At 46.2% G+C, this 21,491-nt stretch overlaps 1 protein-coding gene across 2 annotated transcripts in view; it reads right to left on the reverse strand.

Moving 5' to 3' along the window:
• RPS6KC1 (ribosomal protein S6 kinase C1) overlaps nt 1-21,491 on the reverse strand; it is a 503,192-nt gene that overhangs the window by 322,557 nt on the left and 159,144 nt on the right. The gene's annotated exons all lie outside the window — the stretch shown is intronic.

A 21,491-nucleotide genomic window follows, 5' to 3' on the forward strand; every position in this document is an offset into this window, starting at 1 on the left:
CCCAGGTGGTACTCTAAACGAGCAGAAAATTATGTCTCCTCCACTTCCCTCGGAAAAGCAACAGCTAGCCCTGGTCCGCCCGGGGTCAGGGCTGAGGGATGGACTCAGCACCTGGACCCTGGTCAGTGTCATGCAGATTTTTAAAGGGCGTGATCCAAGCAGGGGAGGAAATGCCTTTCCATGTGACTGTCTTGGTTTATTCAGCTCCTGGAAAAAGGCAATTAGCCCACGTCCACTTACTAGTATTTAACAGAAATCAACCCAGCACTTCACTCGGTACTCTGGCCATTGTGGGGTCCATGGGCAGTGTCCCTAACTCGCGTGGTCTCTTAAGGTTTGTGAGGCAAGCCTCCAGGAGCCTTCTAACCCTCCCCGTCTAGAATGGATTTCTTTCCTCATTTCCCTTCTCTTCTCAACTCTCCCTCCTCCTCACTCTACTCACATCTCCCAGACTTCCCAGCCAGTCCCACTCCCACCCAGAGGTCAGCACAGAAGCGTAGAGATGGCTCGTACAAAGTGGACACAGCACAGAGGACGAATTTGGGAAAAGACATGGCTTTCCTTTCCAGGAATTCACTGTCTCGCTTACCCATCAAAGGAGCCTTAGACTTAAAAAGGGGTTTGGGCACCCTCGCCAGTTTTGCTTAGTGGCTAGAGCACCGACCTGTGGACTGAAGGGTCCCAAGGTTCGATTCTGGTCATGGGCACATACCTCGGTTGCAGCCTAGGGAGGCAACCAATCAATGTGTCTCTCTCACATTGATATTTCTCTCTCTCTCTCTCTCTCTCTCTCTCTCTCTCTCTCTCTCTCTCTCCCTCCCTCCCTCCCTCTCTCTCTTTCCCCTACCCTCCCTCCCACTCTCTCTAAAAATCAATGGAATCCTCAGGTGAGGATTAACAAAAAATTAAAAAAACAAGTACCAGAAAAGTTTGCTATATCACAGCTCAGGAAGATAACTTGAGCAACCTCTTGGAGTTGACAGTTAATGTGTTCTGACCTCTGGGCAGCATATAGATCGCATACCTTCTTTTATTTTAAATATATTTTTACTTATTTCAGAAAGAAAGGGAGAGGGAGAGGGAGATAGAAACATCAATGACGAGAGAGAATCATTGATTGGCTGCCTCCTGCACACTCCCTACTTGAGATCGAGCCTGCAACCCAGGCATGTGCCCTGACTGGGAATGAAACCGTGACCTCCTGGTTCATAGGTCGATGCTCAATCACTGAGCCACACCAGCCAGGCTGGATCACATGCCTTCTGAAGGCCAGATCCAGCTGTAGACACTGGGGATATGGGACTAAAACAGAGAGAGATAATAGTTCTACCCTCACAAAACCCACCTTCTTATGGAGTCAATGGATAATATACAGGTAAATAAAAGTAAATAATATTTGTGCAAAGAAATTTCAGATAATAGTAAAAACTACGAAGGAAATAAAAGCATGGTAACAAGACAGAGGTGGAGGTGGAAGGGCGACCATTAATTGACCTGTGGAGGACAGAGCTGGCCCCTTTGAGGACATGGAATTGATGCGAGGCCAAGTGATGAGACGGCCAGATCAGAGAGATCTGGAGGAGGGACTGGCAGGCAGAGGGAACAGCAGAGCGAAGGAGGCTGAGGGAGAAGTGTGAGAACTAACCTGGGTTTAGCCCATTACTTTTGCTAATTACTTTTTCCTCAGTACCAGAAAAGTCCCCTCTCTTTCTGAATTCTTTTTTTTCCCAAATAGAACAATCATAGTGATTTCTTTCCCAATTTCTTCCTGCCAGGGCCTCTTCCCCTAACATCCACCCACACGCAGACTCACACAGACACACACAGAGACACTCAACTACTCGCCATGCAGGGACTTCATAGAGAAAAGGAAGTTCCTTCTTCGAGACCTTCAGACCACCCACAAGCCGGGCACATGACCAGCAACCTGAGTGGAAGGCCTGAGACTGAGGCCCCAGGGCTGGTCACACAGGCCGGAGCGTCAGAGAAAAGGGGGGACGCGTTTGTGAGACTGTCCCGTGTGGTTTTGTTTCTTCTTCCCCAGTTCTATGTGAACAGCGCTGATGAATAGTGAGCTTTTTATTTAAAAAACAACAACAACAAAACAAAAAACTACACAGATTAAGAGTTAGTCTGAGGCAAGAAAGGTATCCTGGTGGCTGAAAAACAGAGAGACTTCTTTATTTCTTTGCCCCAGTGGCCAGCTCCTCCCTCCTCGGCTCAGACTGGGTTTCATGTCCCTGCACTCAGCCTTGTGGGATCTTCCCATTTCCAGCATCTCATGCGAAGGAACATTCAAGAGGTGATAACAAGGCTTTCATTCAACTTGGTCATCTCCTCAAAATTAAAAAAAGGAAGAAAAAAAAAAGGATGAAGAAGAATAAAAGTTGGGAGAGGCCAGACTAAATGGGTATGATCTGAATGCATATTTGTGTTACAACTAATACAACCAGCATCAGAGAGGGACCAAGATCAAATAAATGGTGCAACCTGACAAAGAGAAGAATAGACGGTACGAGGAGCCATCTGTTTTGGAGGACACCCAAATCTGTCTGAATCTGTGAGGCCAAACTACCAGCTATTCTAAGACGCCCCATTCCAAGAGTGGCCTAATGTGTAGCTACACAATCACTTTCTCTCACCATCACTTTGGCTGCAACTTTTTTGTGCAATTAAGTAATTTATTCCTTTCTTCAGCCTCCTGATTCTAATGAATCCGAGCCACAAACAAGCCTCAGTTGCTCCTATTCAAGGAGTCTGATTGCATCTGGCAGTGATTGCTGAGAATCCTGAAGAGGAAACAGGGAAGGGAAGCGTATTGTTCGGGGGGGTAATAGGTGAAGACCTGCCTCTCTTGACCTATAATACATTAGTGTCAGTGAACATTTGGCAGCCTTCAGATGATTAGCAATGAAGATGAATCAAGCAAAAAAGAGGTAGAAATCTGCCTCATCTGAATCACCACAACTGCATACATTTGCATGCTGATTAGCTGTTCTTTTGTCTGTGTTCCTAATTATTATGACACATTATGTCTTCATCATGCAAGATTCTGATCTGTCTTGTTCAAAATGCATGTAGAAAAAAGTGCTGTTTATTGATTCAACATGCAACTTTTATTTTTATGTTTGCTTTAATTAAATACATATTTGATTGCCTTTGACTGCTGTCCCTTTTTTTTTCTTCTTCTTCTCTTATTTATTTTGTCTTGTTGACAAACATACAGGTAACCTTCCTTTATGGTTCTTGGATTGTTCGGTTCTCACAGCCTCTTCCCCCCCCCTCTGCCTCCCTCTCTCTCTCTCTTTCTCAGGTGCTCACTTTCATTTTCTTAAAGAGGAGAAAGGAAAGAGGAAAACAAAACAAAACATCATGCCGGCAACCCAGCAGAGGGGAGAGGGGTGCACAGGCGATGCCCAGAGGACAGAGGGGGAATGGCTCCAACCTTAACAAGAGCAAACAAATATTTGTGACCCTGGGCAAGGGCTTTCCAGAGGACGGTGGGCAGCAGAGGGGCTCCCCGTGAATGTGATCCTGCCAGAGAGAGACCCTCAGTTCTTCCCACGTTTTCTTCACAGGATTAGGAGGATTTGTGGCCAGGATGTGGAAATGCCTGCTCCCAGGTCAGCTTCTTTTTCCCTCATGGCCCAGTGACTCCATGGCATGTCCTGGACAGGAGGGGAGAGCACTCTCCCAATGGGCTATCCTCAGACCCACCTCTCCCCTTTCTCAGCAGTGGACGTGGTAAGGGAAACTCAGTTTCTATCAGTGCCAGACCCCACAGATCCCCCCATCCCTGCAAAGCAGTCAAGAAACCAACACAGTCACTGGGCACAGAAGAGCCTCCAGCCTCCTCTACAAAGATGCAAAGTACATGAGCATGTACCCACTGTCTGATGGGGCTGCTGCCTCCAAACTGGGGGTTCTTTCAGTGGGGGGGGTGGGGAAAGGTATGGGCAGTAAGGGAACAGTATTTGTTTCCTGCTGGTACGGCCACGCCAAGCCTTGATGGCCTTCTCACGCACCACCCAGGGCTATGCTAAGCAGCTGTAGTTAGCACCAAGCTATTTGGCGGATCCAATCAAGAGACTTAGAAAGCGAGCGAACATTGCAGAGGAAGAGCCGGATACAGGAGTAATTGAGTGCACTGAGGGTCCGGAGATGCTCAGAAAGAAAGCTGGGCCCAACCAAATGCAAATGGCTCCTCACTGAAGAGGCATAATGCCCACCGCTCTTTCCTGCTAATGGGCAGTGATTGGCTGGAAATGTACTCAACAGCTCTGCCCCCAACATCTATCCCTACAGGGAGGGATGATGGAAATCCATATTCATGAGGAAGCAAACAGCAACTGTTTACTGGGTGCAGAGAGGGGGGCAGGGCTGGCCTGGCTGAGAATGAGGTCCCTGGAGAGCCATAATGAGACTGGGAGTAGGGAAACCTGTGCTGTCAGCCCCCCAGGCTAGCCCTCCCCTCACATACCCATCCTCCCCCCCCACCACCAATTGGGTACATATGTCAGCTGAACCTGGGACTAAAGAGAACCCCCAATGTGGCAAATCCATACTTTACTTAGGCAGGATTTCTTCTGAGACAGTGGCCTCCATTTATCTATCTGGGTGCCACCATCTCACAGCATCTCGTGTAAAAGTGCTCACTCACTCCCTTGCTCCAAACCCACCCTCCAAGTACAGCATGCTTATTCCATATGTCAGAATCAATGCAGAGCAAATGGCAACCAAAGGAACAGGTATAACACAGACATCTGGAAATCCATTTTGGAATCCCTCCATTACACACTGGGTTGTCTAAGCTAAAAATAAAGGCTACTGGGCATTGTCCTGGGTTGAACAGTGTCTGTATTAGTCTGCTCAGGCTGCTATAAGAAAATACCACAGACTGGGTGGTCTAAATCAGTGGTCGCCAACCTTTCAGACCTCACGGACCACCAGTTGGCAACTGCTGGTCTAAATGACAGTAATCAATTTTCTCACAATCCTGATGCTAGAAGTCCTAGATCAAGGTGATCAGTCGAGGTCTCTCTACTTGGCTTGCAGATGGCTGCCTTCTTTTTTAAAAAATATATATTTTTATTGATTTCAGAGAGGAAGTTGAGAGGGAGAGAGATGGAAACATCAATGATGAGAGAGAATCATTGATCGGCAGCCGTTTGGACACTCCCCATTGGGGATCTAGCCTGCAACCCAGGCATGTGACCCTGACCAGGAATAGAACTGTGACCTCCTGGTCACGCTCATAGGTTGACGCTCAACCACTGAGCAACACCAGCCGAGTAGACGGATGCCTTCCTGCTGTGTCCTCACAGTTCTTTCCCCTGTGCCTACGTATCCCTGGTGTGTCTATCTGTCCTGATCTCCTCTTCTCATAAGGACACCAGTCAGACTGAATTGGGGCCTGCCAAATGGCTTCATTTTAACCTAAATACCTTTTTAAATGCCCTGTCTCCAAAAACAGCCATATTCTGAACATATGAATTTAAGGGAACATAATTCAGCACAAAACAGGGTTCCCCCCAAATGCACGTTCACCAGAACCTCAGAATGTGACCTCACTTCGAAATACAGCCTTTGCAGATGTAATTAGTAAAGATGAATTCAAGTGGGCCCTAAATCAATGATAGGTGTTCTTATAAAAGAGGAGACAAACTCAGACACACAGGGAACACACCACATGGTGACAGAGGCAGACATCGGAGTGATGCCGTTACAAGCCCAGGAAGAGCTACAAGGGGTAAGGAAGTCTTCCCTTGAGCCTTCCATGGAAGAATGGCCCTGCTGACACCTTGATTCCAGACTTCAGCCTCCAGAACTGTGAGACAGTAAGTTACTGTTATTGTCAGCCACCTACTTTGTGGTCATTTGTCATAGCAGCCACAGGAAACTAACACAGGCACAATGACTGAAACCCACAGAAAATCCCAAAATCTTCATGTGGAATTAGATTATCACTCGAGCCAACCACTGGCTCACCACAAGATGCCCACAGATGCCCCAACACTAGCTGGTCTGCATTTCTCTTCCCAAACTGCCCTCTAGTGAAGGAGCCAATGAGCAGTGACAGATCTGAGAATATCTACAAGTAAGACACCAGATTCTTAGCCCTCTGGTCACCAGCTTTCTGATGTCGGAGCCCAAAGAAATATATGTTCAACAAAGTCAGAATCCCAAAGTATGAACAACCCGAACAGCCTTTTGTCTCTAGGCTGTGGTGTGGAGACCTGTGCCAATCCACAATGGAGTTTTAATGACCGTCGGTGAAATGAGAACAGTAAAGCCAGAGCACTGAGTTTTTATAAAGCTAAATGTGTTTAATTCAAAGAACTCCCCTTTATTCTGAGATCATGTCATTTGTATACCTCGGATGCTTAAATGTTCTACCTATTATGAAATGATGGCAATAAGAGATGGTAAGAGAAACCAAGATGGCAGCATAAGGTATACACCTGTACGTGCTGCCTCTCACAACCACACTAAAACTACAACTAAAAGACAAAACGACTATCACCCAGAACCACGGGAAAGCTGGCAGAGTAGAAGTTCTACAACTAGAAGGAAAGAAAGAAGCTCATTGAGACTGTGTAGGAGGTGCAGAGGCTTGGAAAAGCAAAGGTACGGAGGCGCATGCGAATCGGGCTGGCGACTGGGTGTGCTGTTTTTTCCAATTGGAAGGGAGATACAAGCTCCTGACTGCTCTGAACTCCAGTTTCTGGTGAGACTCTGGGGACCCAGACTCATACGTGGAGAAACTGGACTGTCTGGCATCGGATTGGAAAGTGAGGGTGGCTTTCTCACAGAGGTGCACGCAGGAATCATTGTTTACTGCGCTGGGGTGCGGGATGCGGGAATCGGAAACACGGAGACACAGAGACGGCTGACTGGCAGCCATCACTGTTTGCCATGCCCTGTTGATTCTCTGAGACCCCACCCCACCCAATTTACAAACCCGCCCGAGCTGTGCGCAGTTGCTTTTGCATATGAATAGCCTGCCCTTTCACAGCTTAACCTAACAAATTGCAGCTGGGTCAGACAGCTCCAAAACTTCCAACCCCAAGCAAAGAGGAAGAATTTGCAGATCTCCCTGTAGCTCCTGCTGGGTGGCCTCAGACAGCAGCTGACTTGCACCTCCTTGGAGATCCAGGAACCAGTGTACCTAGAGGTCAGTGTGAGATGACACCAGATTTCAACTCCTCACATACATAAGTGACACACTCAAGAGGCAGACTCAGTGAGCAGCAAAGTCCCAATGAAGAAAGTCCTGCCCCATAAGGATGTCCCCAGCACAGCAGTCCTTCCATTATAGACACAGCTGATCCTCACAGCCAATTGGCCTGGAGGTCAATTCCTTCCAGTGTACCAACAGCAATCAAGGCTTACCTACAACAAGACTGTGCACCCAGCCCACAAAGGGGTGCACCAAGAGTGTCCACCTCAGGTGATTGGGGAGGCTGAGCCACTGGGCCCTATGTATCACCTACCACACAAAGCCACTCCATCAACACAGGGAAGCAGCCAAAATGTGGAGACAAAGAAACATGTCACGAATGAAAGAAATGTAGGAAAGCAAACTACTGGATATAGAGTTCAAAACCACAGTTATAAGGTTACTCAAGAATCTTCTAGAAACCGCCAAGAAACTTAGTGAGACCTCTGAGGAACTTAGTGAGACCTTCAAGGATCTTAATGAGAATGCCAAAAAAATGGAAAAGGACCAGTCAGAAATTAAGCATACACTGTCTGAAATAAAGAATAATATACAGAAATCCAACAGTAGATTAGAAGACTCCAAGAATCAAACCAAAGATTTGAAATATAAGGAAGCAAAAAACACCCAACCAGAAAAACAAAAAGAAAAAATAATCGAAAAATATGAAAATAGTGTAAGGAGCCTCTGGGACAACTTCAAGCATACCAACATCCAAATTATGGGGGTGCCAGAAGAAGAGAGAGAGCAAAATATTGAAAAGTTATTAGAAGAAATAATGACAGAAAACTTTCCCTACCTGGTGAAAGAAATACACTTACAAGTCCAGAAAGCGCAGAGAACCCCAAACAAAAGGAATCCAAAGAGGACCACACCAAGACACATCATAATTAAAATGCCAAGGGCAAAAGACAAAGAGAGAATATTAAAAGCAGCAAGAGAAAAACAGTTAATTACCTACAAGGGAGCACCCATACGATTGTCAGCTGATTTCTCAACAGAAACTATGCAGGCCAGACAGGAGTGGCAAGAAATATTCAAAGTGATGAATAGCAAGAACCTACAACCAAGATTACTCTATCCAGCAAAGTTATTCAGAATTGAAGGTCAGATAAAGAGCTTCACAGACAAGAAAAAGCTAAAGGAGTTCATCACCACCAAACCAGGATTATATGAAATGCTGAAGGGTATTCTTTAAGAAGAGGAAGAAGAAGAAAAAGGTAAAGATAAAAATTATGAACAACAAAGTGACAACTAATACATATCTATCAACAAGTGAATCTAAAAATCAAGTCAATAAAAAATCTGACGAACAGAATAAACTGGTGAATATAACAGAATCAGGGGCATAGAAAGGGATTGGACTGACAGTTCTCGGGGGGAAGGGGTGCGGGAAGAGATTGGACAAAAATCTTACACCTATGGATGAGGACAATGGCGGGGGGTAAAGGCATGGGGGGAGATCAGATGGAGGGGAGCTATGAGGGGGGAAAAGAGGAACATCTGTAATAATCTGAACAATAAAGATTTATTTTTTAAAAAAATAAGAGATGGTAAGCATGTTCCTAATGTCTACTCTTAGTAAAATGAAAAGCTGGCAATTCTTTGACTGGCCCCCAATTAAGAAACAAAAATCCATGATTTGCGGCTTCTTCCAAGAAGCCTCTTCATTTTCCTCACACCCTTGGTACTGATGCTTACATCTTGCATTTCACTTTCCAATCACTTATATTTAGTTCTTTAATTGTTCTTTGATTCTTTCTAAAGAAATTGCAAATAGATCCCTATCTTCCAAGGATAAGAATGGTGATTCTTACATCTTCTGTGTCTACTTGTACATAGATAGCACAGAGCAGTACACTTAACAGATGCCCAGGGAATGCTGAATGAATGGACAAAAGAATAAACAGATAAAGTTGGTGCAAATGACCCAAGATGTTTTCAATGGGCCCAGGTCAAAGCCGGAATTTACAAATTGGTAATGGGGACCTGAGAGCTTCCAAAATCCCTTGCCACTACAACTATTGATGATTTCTTAGTTTGTGGACAAAACTATTTGGTTAAGAAGTGGACCTCAAATCTGTTGAAATGACAATGATGCCCAGCCAGCGAGGCTCAGTGGTTGAGCATTGACCGATGAACCAGCAATTCACAGTTCCATTCCCAGCCAGGGCACATGCCCAAGTTGCACCCTTGATCCCCAATGTGGGGGCATGCAGGAAGCAGCTAATCAATGATTGTCTCTCATCATTGATGTGTCTATCTCTCTGTCCTTCTCTTTTCCTCTCCAAAATCAATAAAAATATATTTTAAAACAATTTTTTAAATGTTAAAAAGAAAAAAGGAATGACAATGAAAAAGGGGATGCCCATGCCACAGGCCAGAGGTTTCCATACTGAAATTGGCCCAAAATATGAGGCAGCATGATACATCACCCAGATCGAACTGCTTCTCACCCCCTTGCCCAAGCCACCTTCATCCTTCTCCCACGTTGATGGTGGCCAGATTAATGGCCTTCCGAAGATGAACACACCCTAATCCCCGCAATTTGGGAATGTGTCACCTTACGTGGCAAAAGGCACTTTGCAGATGTGATTAAATTAAGGCTCTTGAGATGGGGGAGATGATCCCGGATTATGCAAATGGGCCTAATATAAGGGTCCTTATACAGAAAGAGGAGGGTCAGAGTTAGAGGTGGACAGGGGACAATGGGAGAGATAGGAGGGAAAGAGCGAGATGGGATGATGCCGTGCTGCCGGCTGTGAAGATGGAGGGAGAAGCCATGCGCCGAGGAAGGCAGGCATCTTTTAGAAGATGGACAAGTCAAAGAAAGGGATTTTCCTCTCGAGCCTCCAGAAGGCGGGCAGCCCTGCTGACACCTTGATTGTAGGACTCGGACTTCCATCATTGTAAAATAGTAAATGTGTTGTTTTATGCCAGTAAATCTGTGCTAATTTTCTACAGTAGCCTTAAGAAATGAATGCACTCTGCGCCCTGCCCACCCTGCTTCTGCCCTGGTCATGAGAACAGCCTATTTTTAAACACAAAGGCCAGAGCGACCTTTTTAAAACCTAAGACAGACCATGTCCCTCCTCCTCTCACCATCTTCCTGTGGCACTTGTGTCTCAGAGTAAATAGAAAGTTCTTAAACATCACTACAAGGTCCTGCCGGCCCTTGCTATCATCACCATGTGGTCCTGCCTGGGCTCACCATCATAATTTCTGAGGCTTCCTCTCCTGCCATCTCCTGCCACTCATTCCACTCCGGCCACCCTGGTCTCCTGGGGCTCTGGGCATTCTCCTATCTCAGAGCCCTGCCGCTTGCTCCACCCTCTGTCTATCGGCTCCTTCCCCCAGACGTGGAAGGGCCAGCTTCCAGCCCCTCTCACTCTAGCTGGTTTTCTCAGTGGTTAGAGCAACGGCTCTCAGACTGAAGGGTCGAAGGGTCAAGGGCACATACCTCAGTTGCAGACTCAATCTCCAGCCCTGGTCAGGGCACTTGTGGGAGGCAACCAATCGATGTGTCTCTCACATCAATGTTTCTCTCTCTGTCTCTTCCCTTCCCTTCCATTCTCTCTAAAAAACACACACACACACAAAAATCAATGGAAAAATATCCTCGGGTGAGGATTAACGCCCCCGCCCCCCTAAAAAAATGGCATCCTCTCAGTGAGGCCTTCCTTGAGGGCCTATTTAAAACTGAAAGCCCCCTCCACTCCCAGCCTACCCACCCTTCCTGAGGTTTCTCTGGGGTGCTCAAACTCTCTGACAATACCACATGTTTTACTTACTAGTATGTACTTATTTCCTGTCTCCAAAAAAAATGCATACTTCATAAGGACCAGGATTTGGATCTGCTTTATCTGCAGCATCAGAACAATGCCTGGCACATAGTAGGTGCTCAATACATATCTCCTAAATGGATAACTCTCTGCCAGCTTTTCCCTTCAGGAGCCCCTGAGACAATATAACTAGTGCTTAAACAGCAAGCACACTAACCACATCAAAGTTCCTGGGTACTTACTAAGTGCCAGGAATTGTAGTAAATGCTTTACATGTAGCCACTCGGTCACTCAGAACTCAGTGGCTGGTCACACAGGGTCTTCAAGGGAACTCAAGGAGCAACCACATTCCACATGTAGGGTGCAAACTGCTGAGTTTTGATTAAGGTCCCAGCTGGCTCAGGGCAAAAGAGAAAACTGTTTACTGGGCAAAACTGATGTCATCACAACGGTGTTGGTAACATGGAGTCGGAGCCGATAACCCTCCATCCAGCTCAGGAAAGCACCGGACCCGTCGTAGGCATGTGGTCGGAATCTGCTAATTGGGTTTTCTTACCAAAAAAAAAAAAAAAAATCTAAGTCCCCTCCTAATATGGAGAAAGATGACAAGCTCACAGAAATAAGGAACTTCTTCCTGCTCACCCTTGTCCAAAGCTCCCAAATCCCCGCGCCCCCCGCCCTCCGCCTTCTCATGTTAGAGGCCCACGAGGCAGAGGGAGGTAGCTAGGAGTCCAGATGAGATGGCGAGCAAGGACAGGAGGCAGGATGAGATGGGTCTGTAAGATCTCCCGCTCCCCAAAGATTCACGCTGGGGAAGCATGGCCAGGGCTGTGTCCGTGGTCAGATGGGGGCGGTGCTCCAGAAGGCCCCCCTTTCTGACTCTCACGTGGGGCAACGGGAGATGCTTTGGGAAGCACCAGAAACTCGCGTGTGACAACTCCACTCGCAGGCCTGACCCAGCCTGAGGGGGAAGGAAAAGGAATCCCCCTTTGAGCCACAGTAGGAGTAGGCTTTCCTTTGCTTGCCATTGTAATCTCGGTAGTCACTCTAGTCAATAAACAAACAAGTGAAAAGATGCAGCGAGGTGTAAAAATAGATTTGCACAGGGCAGACAACTGCGCATTCCATTTATTACCTCTTCTAACAAACCGATACCTAGGGTGACATTTATTAATAAATGGCATTACCAGGTGCCTGCTACGTGGCTCACAGAAATTAATTACCCAGCCCATGGTAAAACCATAACAAGCCTGCAGCGCAGTAACATTTGTGCTAATTGAAAATGAGATAAGTGCTGTGGGTGCAATTTGCATTCAATGCCGTGTATTAATTATCTTCAGTCCTCCTCATGATAAATACACCTGACTGAATCGCTCTGCTCATTTACCGGGTAATAGAGTTGTAAGTAGATTCCCTTAGGTAGCCAAGGGAAGGCATGGAGTTGTGGGCAAGATGGAGGCCTCCCGCCTTTCCTGTTCTTCCACCAGGTTAGCTCAGTACTTGCATTGGCCCAGCATCCCTCCTGGGAATACAGTGACATCATTGTTCTGCTCACCCAAACTCCCAATCCTTCCTTCCTCTTCCACCACCTAGGCCGACCATCCTGAGATCAAAGAGTGCTCAAAAACCCGAAGTTAGAGGGGATGTATTTCAATCCATTTAGCGGCACCCCATCCACTGAATATTATATCTGCAAGGAAGGCCTTTTGCTATTCACTGCCCTTGAATTAATTCAGGATTTCATTTCATTCAGTTCTAAATGGGCACGAATTGAAACTTGCACCATGATAACTATCAAGCACAAGTTCAGGACATAACTTACTTGCATTATCTACATTAATGCTCAAGCCTTCCCCACTTACTAGGCCACTGCAACAGAGGAATGGTTGGAGATGATGGTTCGGAGAGAGGGCTCATGTGACAAGCCCAAGATGAGACGTACAGCAAAGCTGCTCGGTACCACCCAGCCAGAAGGCCCGCCTTCTGAGATGGAAGAGGGAAGGAGACGTTCAGCTATGAACTGGAGTTCCCCGCCCATCCAGAACCGGCACATCCACAAAGGCTTCACCTTTTCTTCAAACTTGGCAGTGTATTCCTCTGCCTTCACACATGAGCAGCATACGATGAGAGAGAGGGGACGGTTAATAATAACAGCAGCATTTATCATGGATTGAGAGCTCACCGTGTGCCAGGCACAAGTTCAGGACTTAACTTACTTGCATTATCTATATTAATGCTCAAGCCTTCCCCGCTTACTCCTCCTAAGAACCTTCCTACCCCTGCCCCCATGCACTGCTCTCCATGAGAAACCACCTTGCTTGCTTCCTAGTGGGACTGTCCCTGCTGGAATCATCTTGCTCCGTTGTTTACCAGCCTGCTCCCTAATTAGCATGCAAGTTCCTGAGTGCAGAGCTCTAGCCTGTCTTCTCCAGCCCTACTACGAGACCAGCACAGAGTAGGATACTTAACAAATATTTATGGAATGAATGTAAACTTACAATAATCGCCTAAAGTAAGCACACCAGACTCAGTGTATGACGCAGTCTAACCAGTGCTTGAAACATGTTCTCAAATTACTGAATTTACAAGGCATCCCACCGCACCCACAGCACTCAGTGAGGCCAGGAGTCCCGGGTAAAGACCAGTGACACCTGAGTGCCTACCATGAAATCCCATCTCCTTGCTAGAGGGGAGGCTCCAGCCTGATTCTAGGCTTTCTCAGGGGCCATGGGAAGAGGAAAGCACAGTGGTAAGCACCCATACGATAAAACTAACCACAGCCCCGGGAAAGAGCAACTCTCTCTGACACTCACTAGAGAGACATTTCTTCTGCGGACAGATTAGACATTGTTCAGTGCACAGTCCCACCTGCACAGTAAGGTTATGCCTCAGTATGACAAATGACTGCAGTCGGCCCACAGGTATTTCCGTGTGACCTAGAAAGGGATGCCCTTCTCCAGGCCAACGCGGCCCATGAGGCCACAGGGCTCAGTGAGAGGAGCCCGGCTGGATGTCGGCCCTCCCAGGCCCCCTCAGGTGGGATCCTGCACAGAACATGGCCTGCACAATCCCTGGGGTGGCCCTGCTGAAGAGATGCAGGTGACTGTCTCTTCCTCAAGCTTCTCAAGTTCAAGTGAAATCTGATCAAGTCATCCCCTCAGAGGCTGCTGGGATACAGCCCTGGCAGGTGTTCCCATATCTGGGGCAACTTCGAGAGGTTATGCCTCAGTATGACAAATGAAGGTGACTTCGGGTTTCTCCTAAGAGAGGGGTGACAGACTCTATTCCAGTTAAATTACTCTCCATTCTGGTAAATAGAACTAAACTCTTAAACTGTCGCTTCCTCCTGTATGAACAGAATGTTTGTGTGCCCCCAAAATTCATATTTTGAAGCCCCAACCTCCAGTGTGGTTGTATTTAGAGATGGAGCCATCTTAAAGGTAGGGAAGGTTAAATGGGGCCTTCAGGGTGGGGCCCTGATCTGACAGAATTGTTGTGCTGGTAAGAAGAGACTGTGACTATCTCCCTCCCCACCGTGTGAGGGCACAGCCAGAAGGAGACTGTTCCCAAACCACACAGGGGTCAGGTGAGCAGACTGAGTGTGGAGGCAACTCATAGACATTCTGCCCAACTCTGGGCTGGGTTCGAGTGTCACTCAGCATTGAGTCTACAACTGCTCCTGTTCCTCAGTGCCCATTTCATGCCATACAGAAAAAAACCACCCACTGAATGCCATAGTATTCTGATGATGTCATTTGGGACAATTCATATGGCAGAAAAAATAGTCAATGGGTCTATATTCCCCAAATCACAGTCCATTGCTATTAATGGAGAAAACTCGGAGGAAAAAAAAAGCCTCTGTGGTCAAAAAAGTTAATGAAAATAAGTTTGATTTAAGCAACTGTCTTTATAGCAAGATTTCTAAAAGCCTTTAATATGCTAATAGGCATCTCAGGTCTCTGGATCAGGGACACATGCCGTGTTTCTCTAATGTGTGTGACAATTCTTTTTAACAAGAACATAAGGATTCCTGTTCCATAGGCAAGGTTTTAGGAAACATTCTTCAAGGGGCTACACCAAACACTCCAGGCTTTAAGAAAGTTACAACTTACTTGAGGAATAGCATGAGCTAAATTGTATGAGTCCCCTAAGAAGATATGTTGAAGTCTTAACCTTTGTTATCTGTGAATATGACCTTATTTGGAAATAGGGTCTTCACAGATGGAATCAAGTCAAGATGCAGTCATTAGGGTGGGCCCCTACTCCAATAAGACTAGTGTCCTGGCCCTGGCTGGTTTGGCTCAGTGGATAGAGCATCGGCCCGTGGACTGAAGGGTCCCAAGTTCTATTCTGGTCAAGGGCACATACCTTGGTTGTAGGCTCGATCCTTGGCCCTGGTTGTGGCATGTGCGGGAGGCAACCAATCAATGTGTCTCTCTCACATCGATGTTTCTCTCTCTGTCTCTCCCTCTCCCTCTTCCACTGTATCTAAAAAAAATCAATGGAAAAATATCTTCAGGTGAGAATTAACAAAAAAATAAAAAAGACTTGTGTACTGATAAAAAAGAATTCTATGTGAAGAGACAGAGACACACAAAGAGAAGACACATGAAGACAGAGACAGAGGCTGGAGTTATGTTGCTATAAACCAAGGAAGCCTGGGACCACCAGAAGCTGGGAGAGGCAAGGACAGAGCATCCCTAGGGGCTTCGGAGGGAGCGTGGCCCTGCCGACACCTTGGTTTCAGACTTCTAGTCGCCAGAATAAATGCCTGTTGTTTTAAGCCACTTTGTGATGGCAGCCCTAGGACACTAATTCCCTAGGATGGTGAGATATGCGAATGACTGACTGGAAAATGCGGACTGAATAACAACACAACAAGAGCTGAGGATGGAAGGAAGCCATGTAGAAAAGTGTCCAAACGTGAGTGGAAAACAAAGACACAGGGCCTGAGAGGGAAGAGCTGTCAGCAATGGCTTCCAGAGGGGGGTGGAGAGTGGGGAGGAGCAACACAGATCTTCTGAATTATTGGGGGAGTTAAACACACACACACACACATGCATGCACGCACGCGCGCATACACACACATACATACACACACAATTTGATGGAGTCACTAGAATAGACTGACACCTCCCCACTGAGAGATTTCTCCCTGGGCAGCTCAGTGGTCACCCATTGGTCTTGAAGTCATCATGTAAAACCCGGTAACCTCTCACAGACATCCCCAAGTGTACATGTATTTTCCATTTTTGCGAGCTTTGGATTTCTGGGTCAGCGTGCATATCATTAAAAGAAGAGCTAAATAAGAATAACTACACAATAATTCTAGGTCAGACCAGTTACACAACCATCCTGTTTCAATGGGAAGACCCAGAATTTAAAAATATATCTCTGAAACTTTGGAGTAAAAATCTCTGTTGAATAAAATAGCAGTTAAGGTTTGCGTGGGGGAAGGGAGAGGAATCACGAGAACCTTCACTTTTAGCATGAAATGCATCTGTTAAATAGACTTACTAATGGTGTTATTGTAGCTAAAAACAGCGACTTGAAAATGTTGTGTACATTATTACTGTCATTATCCACCAACTGTAAGAATGCTATGTTAAAACTAACTCAAAACACCTCGAGGAAGGTAATTGCTACTAATGGATCTGAAGTGTGCAAAATTGGACATCATTACCCTGTCCTCACATTGTGGGGCTGGGGAAGCTGCTCGAGATGGCAGTTCGTAGGCTCACTCGTCTTTCAATCAAGACTGAGGTTTGAGGAAAGGGCCAGGCTCGCTCTCATTCTATAATGAAGGGAAATTCCACACCGGAGAACATTACAGGCAAGTGTTTATGGGGCAAAGCCGAGGGCAAGAGAATGAGTTTTCCCACCACTTTCCAAACTTCACCAAGTCGATTCTATTGTGGGAGAGGGGGCTGCAGAGACATAGACTCTTCCTACATTGCAAACCTTCTAGGTGCCAACTTGTCAGCTCAACTGCCACCAAAATGAGTTAGGTATTGCTGACCCTGAAATTTAGGGGAAGAACCAAGAAGCAAGGGTTATAGACAGAAGGCCACCTTGGATCATCGTCTGCTTGCTCACAGACACCTACGCCCCTGAGAAGAGAGCGTCCAGCTGTTCCCAGGGAGGCAGCTGCTCTGGGTGATGCCTTGGCCTCTCTGTGGAAAACAATACACTCCTTCCTGGTGCTTGGCCTAACTCCCCTCCACCATCATGTCCGCTCTTATTCTCTGCTGAGTCCCCATCTCCTCACCTCACCTGCCCCCCAAAGTGCCCTTTTTCAGTGCTAATTGATAACAATTTAAAAAGTCCTTAAATGACATATATGTAATACCTTAATCAATCAATAAATAAAAAGTTTTTATTTTTTTTGGACATTAATGATTTCAAACAGTACATACACCTTAACACAGAAGCTTCCCTCTTCCGCCCAACTCACTGGTATACCTCCAGACCCACACCCACCAGCAAAAAGAAAACATTCAAGAAAGCTGATGTTGACCAGGATTTCAACCTCTATTCTCACTACAAGTCTGATAATGTAGGTGCAATTTCCCGCCTTCCTCTGGTCAAAATACAGGAGTAAACAGAGGAGCCAAACGCCCAGAAACTGCACAAATAACTAATCTCTGACCAAATGAGAGCTGCCTCCATTCTAAACTTAAAAATTAAAAACAATGCCTTTCACCCACGTAAGAAATTTCTTCCCAACCCCAATGGCTCAGGATGAGCAGGACTCCCAGTACCCTTGGAAGCCTGTGGCCTTGAAGCTCTGAATGAGGGACTTTGCCCCCATCGAATTGCCAAGAGACTGAGTGACAAGTAGAGACCTAAACGGTCTTCTGGTTCCCCAGTGAGGCTTCACACTGGCAAACAGCACAGGGGGTGGGACAGAGATCGATGCACAGCAAGATGAAATGAATTTAGGGGAAGAAATCTGACAAAACCTTTTGACTTTTAAAACAATTTCTTACCTGACACACCTCTATAGCTAATACATCTTACCCATTTCATCATTCATGTTATCTCTTTGTTTTTTCAGTAATTACTTATTTAGCATCTACTAACAGTGTTGTTGCCCTAACAGTACCTGCCAACAAGAGATACAGGTGCCTGACGAATACAATGAAAACATACAAGGAAAACAACATATATTCTGATATGGGAAGGTGGATAATAAAGGTATAGCTAGATATTGTCAGGTCTTGATGGTTTTTCTTACGAAGAAAAACTAAGTAGGAAAGGATGATAAGTTGGAGTGCTCTTTTAAACAAGGACTCAGGTCATGAGCAAAGGACCAGAAAGAAGTGGGATGTCTGGGGCAAGAGCCAGAGGGGACTGGAGCATGGAGTGTGCTTAAGGAGTTGAGGGACAGTAGACAACTGGGGCACAGTGCCGAGGATGTGAATGGATGACAGCACAGAGGTCAACAGGAACAAGAGTTGGTTGGACCGAATAACCCCAGGGAGGACTTGGGATTTTATACTGAGGGAGGTGAGAAGCTGCTGGAAGGTTTGAGCAGGAGCGGGATAAGGTTTGGCCTGCTTTACAAGGATCACAATGACTGTTATGTGGAGAGCAGACAACCCAGGGACAGGGTGGGAGTGGGAGACGAGTGAGAAAGCCATTGCAGAAATCCAGCTGAGGGACTTGGAGGATGGGATGGTGTGACGAGAAGAAGTGGTCAGAGTCTGGGATGCTTTGGATGTGAGGCCAGCAAAAATTGCTCGTGGGTGGGATGTGAGGTGTGAGAAGAGAGGAGTCAAACACCCCTGCAGCTGGAGTGGCCAGAAGAACTGGCAAAGTGGGCAGATCCCGCTCTAGTCCCGCTCCCGTACCAGCAACGTGACCTTGTGCAACATTTCAGCCTCTCTGGTTCTCCTTAATCCCTGCAGCCAGACGGCCAGACTAAAGAATTCTCCAGTTCTCATGGACACTGACATTTGTCACTTCATGTTTGGCATGAAGTAAGATTATAAATCAGATCACTGTTTAAATACTCAGGTATTACATCAGCATTCTTGGGATTCAAACAATTCTCTTTTCAAATACCTGTCATCTAAATGGTCTCCTCTTCCATGTCTAATTAATTCAGCTCTGCCAGGTGCCCAGCTGTGAAAGGCATTGCCTGTGACTAGAGCAGTTCTCCATATCACTATCAACACTTTATGAAAACTTGGATCTTCTGCAAGATTTCCGATTTCATTGTGCCATCGATTTCTATTTTATTTTCATTAGTGTTGTCAAATGTTTCCCACACCCTGAAATTAGCGGAGATGGACTGAAAGCCAAAAATGTTAATGATATTGACCCAATGGGCAGGGTTAAAGCCCTAGTGTTAAACAGGGAGGCATGTTTGAGTGGAGACTGATCTTAAAAGTGGTCACATTATTACTGAGAATTTTCTTGCTAGAATGACTTTTCCTTCCTTATGCAACTGGAGACTCAGATAATGAATACTCAGAGAATGAAAGGATCCTTACACCAATAACACAGATTCAAAAAGTTTCCCATAATGGATATGAAAGTATGAAATGTCTTTTAGTGTATGTGTGTGTATGTGTGTGTGTATATATTATATATTATATATTATACTAGAGGCCCAGTGCATGATTGAATCATGCACGTGTAGGGTCCCCTACACGCTTTCGCTTTTCGCGGTGGAGCTGGGTGCCTGTCCGCTGGTGCACCAGGCCTTTCAGAAGCCTCCAGCTGGAGGCTTCTGAAAGGCCTGGTGCAGGAGCAGACAGGCACCCAGCTCCCACGCTTTTGATGGTCCGCGGCTGCTGAGGGGGGCTACCCTGCTGTTGAGAGGCGCAGGGGGCGGGACTCCTGCCCCCTGCACCTCTCAACGGCCGCTGAGGGGGGCTGCCGCGGACACCTGGCTACCCTGCGTGTCCACGGCAGGCCCCCTCAGCGGCCGCGGATCTGGCCGTTGAGAGGCACAGGGGGCGGGAGTCCCGCCCCCTGCGCCTCTCAACAGCAGGGTAGCCCCCCTCAGTGGCAGCGGATCCGTGCCTCTCAATGGCCGGATAGGCCACCCCGAGTCCCGCCCCCCAGCCTCCCGCCACCCAATCATGGGCGTAGCAGAGTGATGGTAATTTACATGTTACTCTATTATTAGATAGGATTATGTATTATATATTATACATATGTATGATATATATCATTATGTATATGTCATTATAATTATGAGTACTAAATATTCAATGGATGTGCCCCCAGAGAAAATATTTTGGAAACCTGGTCCTAGATTTACCATATTTATTACATAGACAAGAGATAATGAAGAAAGAAAATGTATAACAATCTATTTCCTATTGTTCTTTAGAAATAAATTCTTTTTCTTGTTAATTTTGGCAGTAGCCCAATATGTCTCACAGAGACAAGAAACCAGTGAGTTGACTATGTTGGTCTCTTTGTGCTGTTTACCATTTCACTTGAGTTTCACGGTACTGAGTCTACGGAGACACCAACCCAGAGCCCCAGCTAAGAATGAGCCCCTCTGGAAATCCAGCTCATCTTTATATCAATCACTTCCGCTGAAGCAATTGAAGAGGAAAGGTGGCATCCTCCTGCTCCGTGCTGGGTGGATTCAAACACTTATAGGAACGGAGGAGGAGAATTAATATCATTCCCATTTGCTAGTTTAAGCTGTTTAAGAAAATAGAAAATTCGGTGTAAGGGAATGGAATCTGGGGCCTAACAAGAATAAGCCAAGTTTCCCATGGCAGCCGGAGGAATGAGGCAGGGAAAGAGACATAAAAGGAGATGGTCTTCCATTAACACCTTTAGTTTCCTTGAAAACACATGTCACAGGGAGGAAGCATATGGTTAGTTCTGCAGGACTCATCATGATGAGGGGAAAACACTTCAAAACCTACATCCTTCTTGTAAGAGTACATGTGAGAGACAGCCAATTAGCAGTTACTTCTACTGCTTGAATTAATCTGGCACTAACTGAATAGTCCCATTAGCTTAGTGATGGCAGTATGAAGAAAACAATGTGCCTCCTCTTTCCTCACCACACACACACACACACACACACACACACACACACACACACGCCGGCATCCCATGACATGCATCGCTAAGTGGTAAGTTCCGTGTGAGCTGCAAGCATCAACACTTGGTACAGCGCCTCTACCTAGTAAGTGCTTTGTACAACCTGTTGAGTGAATGAATCACTGACCTCTTCCCCACACTGAGCCTAGATGCTGCCTGAGAGTCCTGCTCATCACAGCAGTTGAGTCCCAAGGGTTTACTAACAAATCAGGCAGCTGTGGCTCACAAATTGAAACCTGCTCTCCATCCCTTCTCAATGAACTAAATCTTAACTCTTCCTTTAAGTCAGGGTGGGGAACCTATTTTCTGATAAGGGCCATTTGGATATTTATATCATTTGTGGGCCATACAGAATTATCAACTTAAAAATTAGCCTGCTATATTTGGTCAAACATTTTTTTAAAATATAT

The sequence above is a fragment of the Cnephaeus nilssonii genome (assembly GCF_951640355.1).
Source record: "Cnephaeus nilssonii genome assembly, chromosome: 21".
Taxonomy (NCBI): Eukaryota; Metazoa; Chordata; class Mammalia; order Chiroptera; family Vespertilionidae; genus Cnephaeus; species Cnephaeus nilssonii.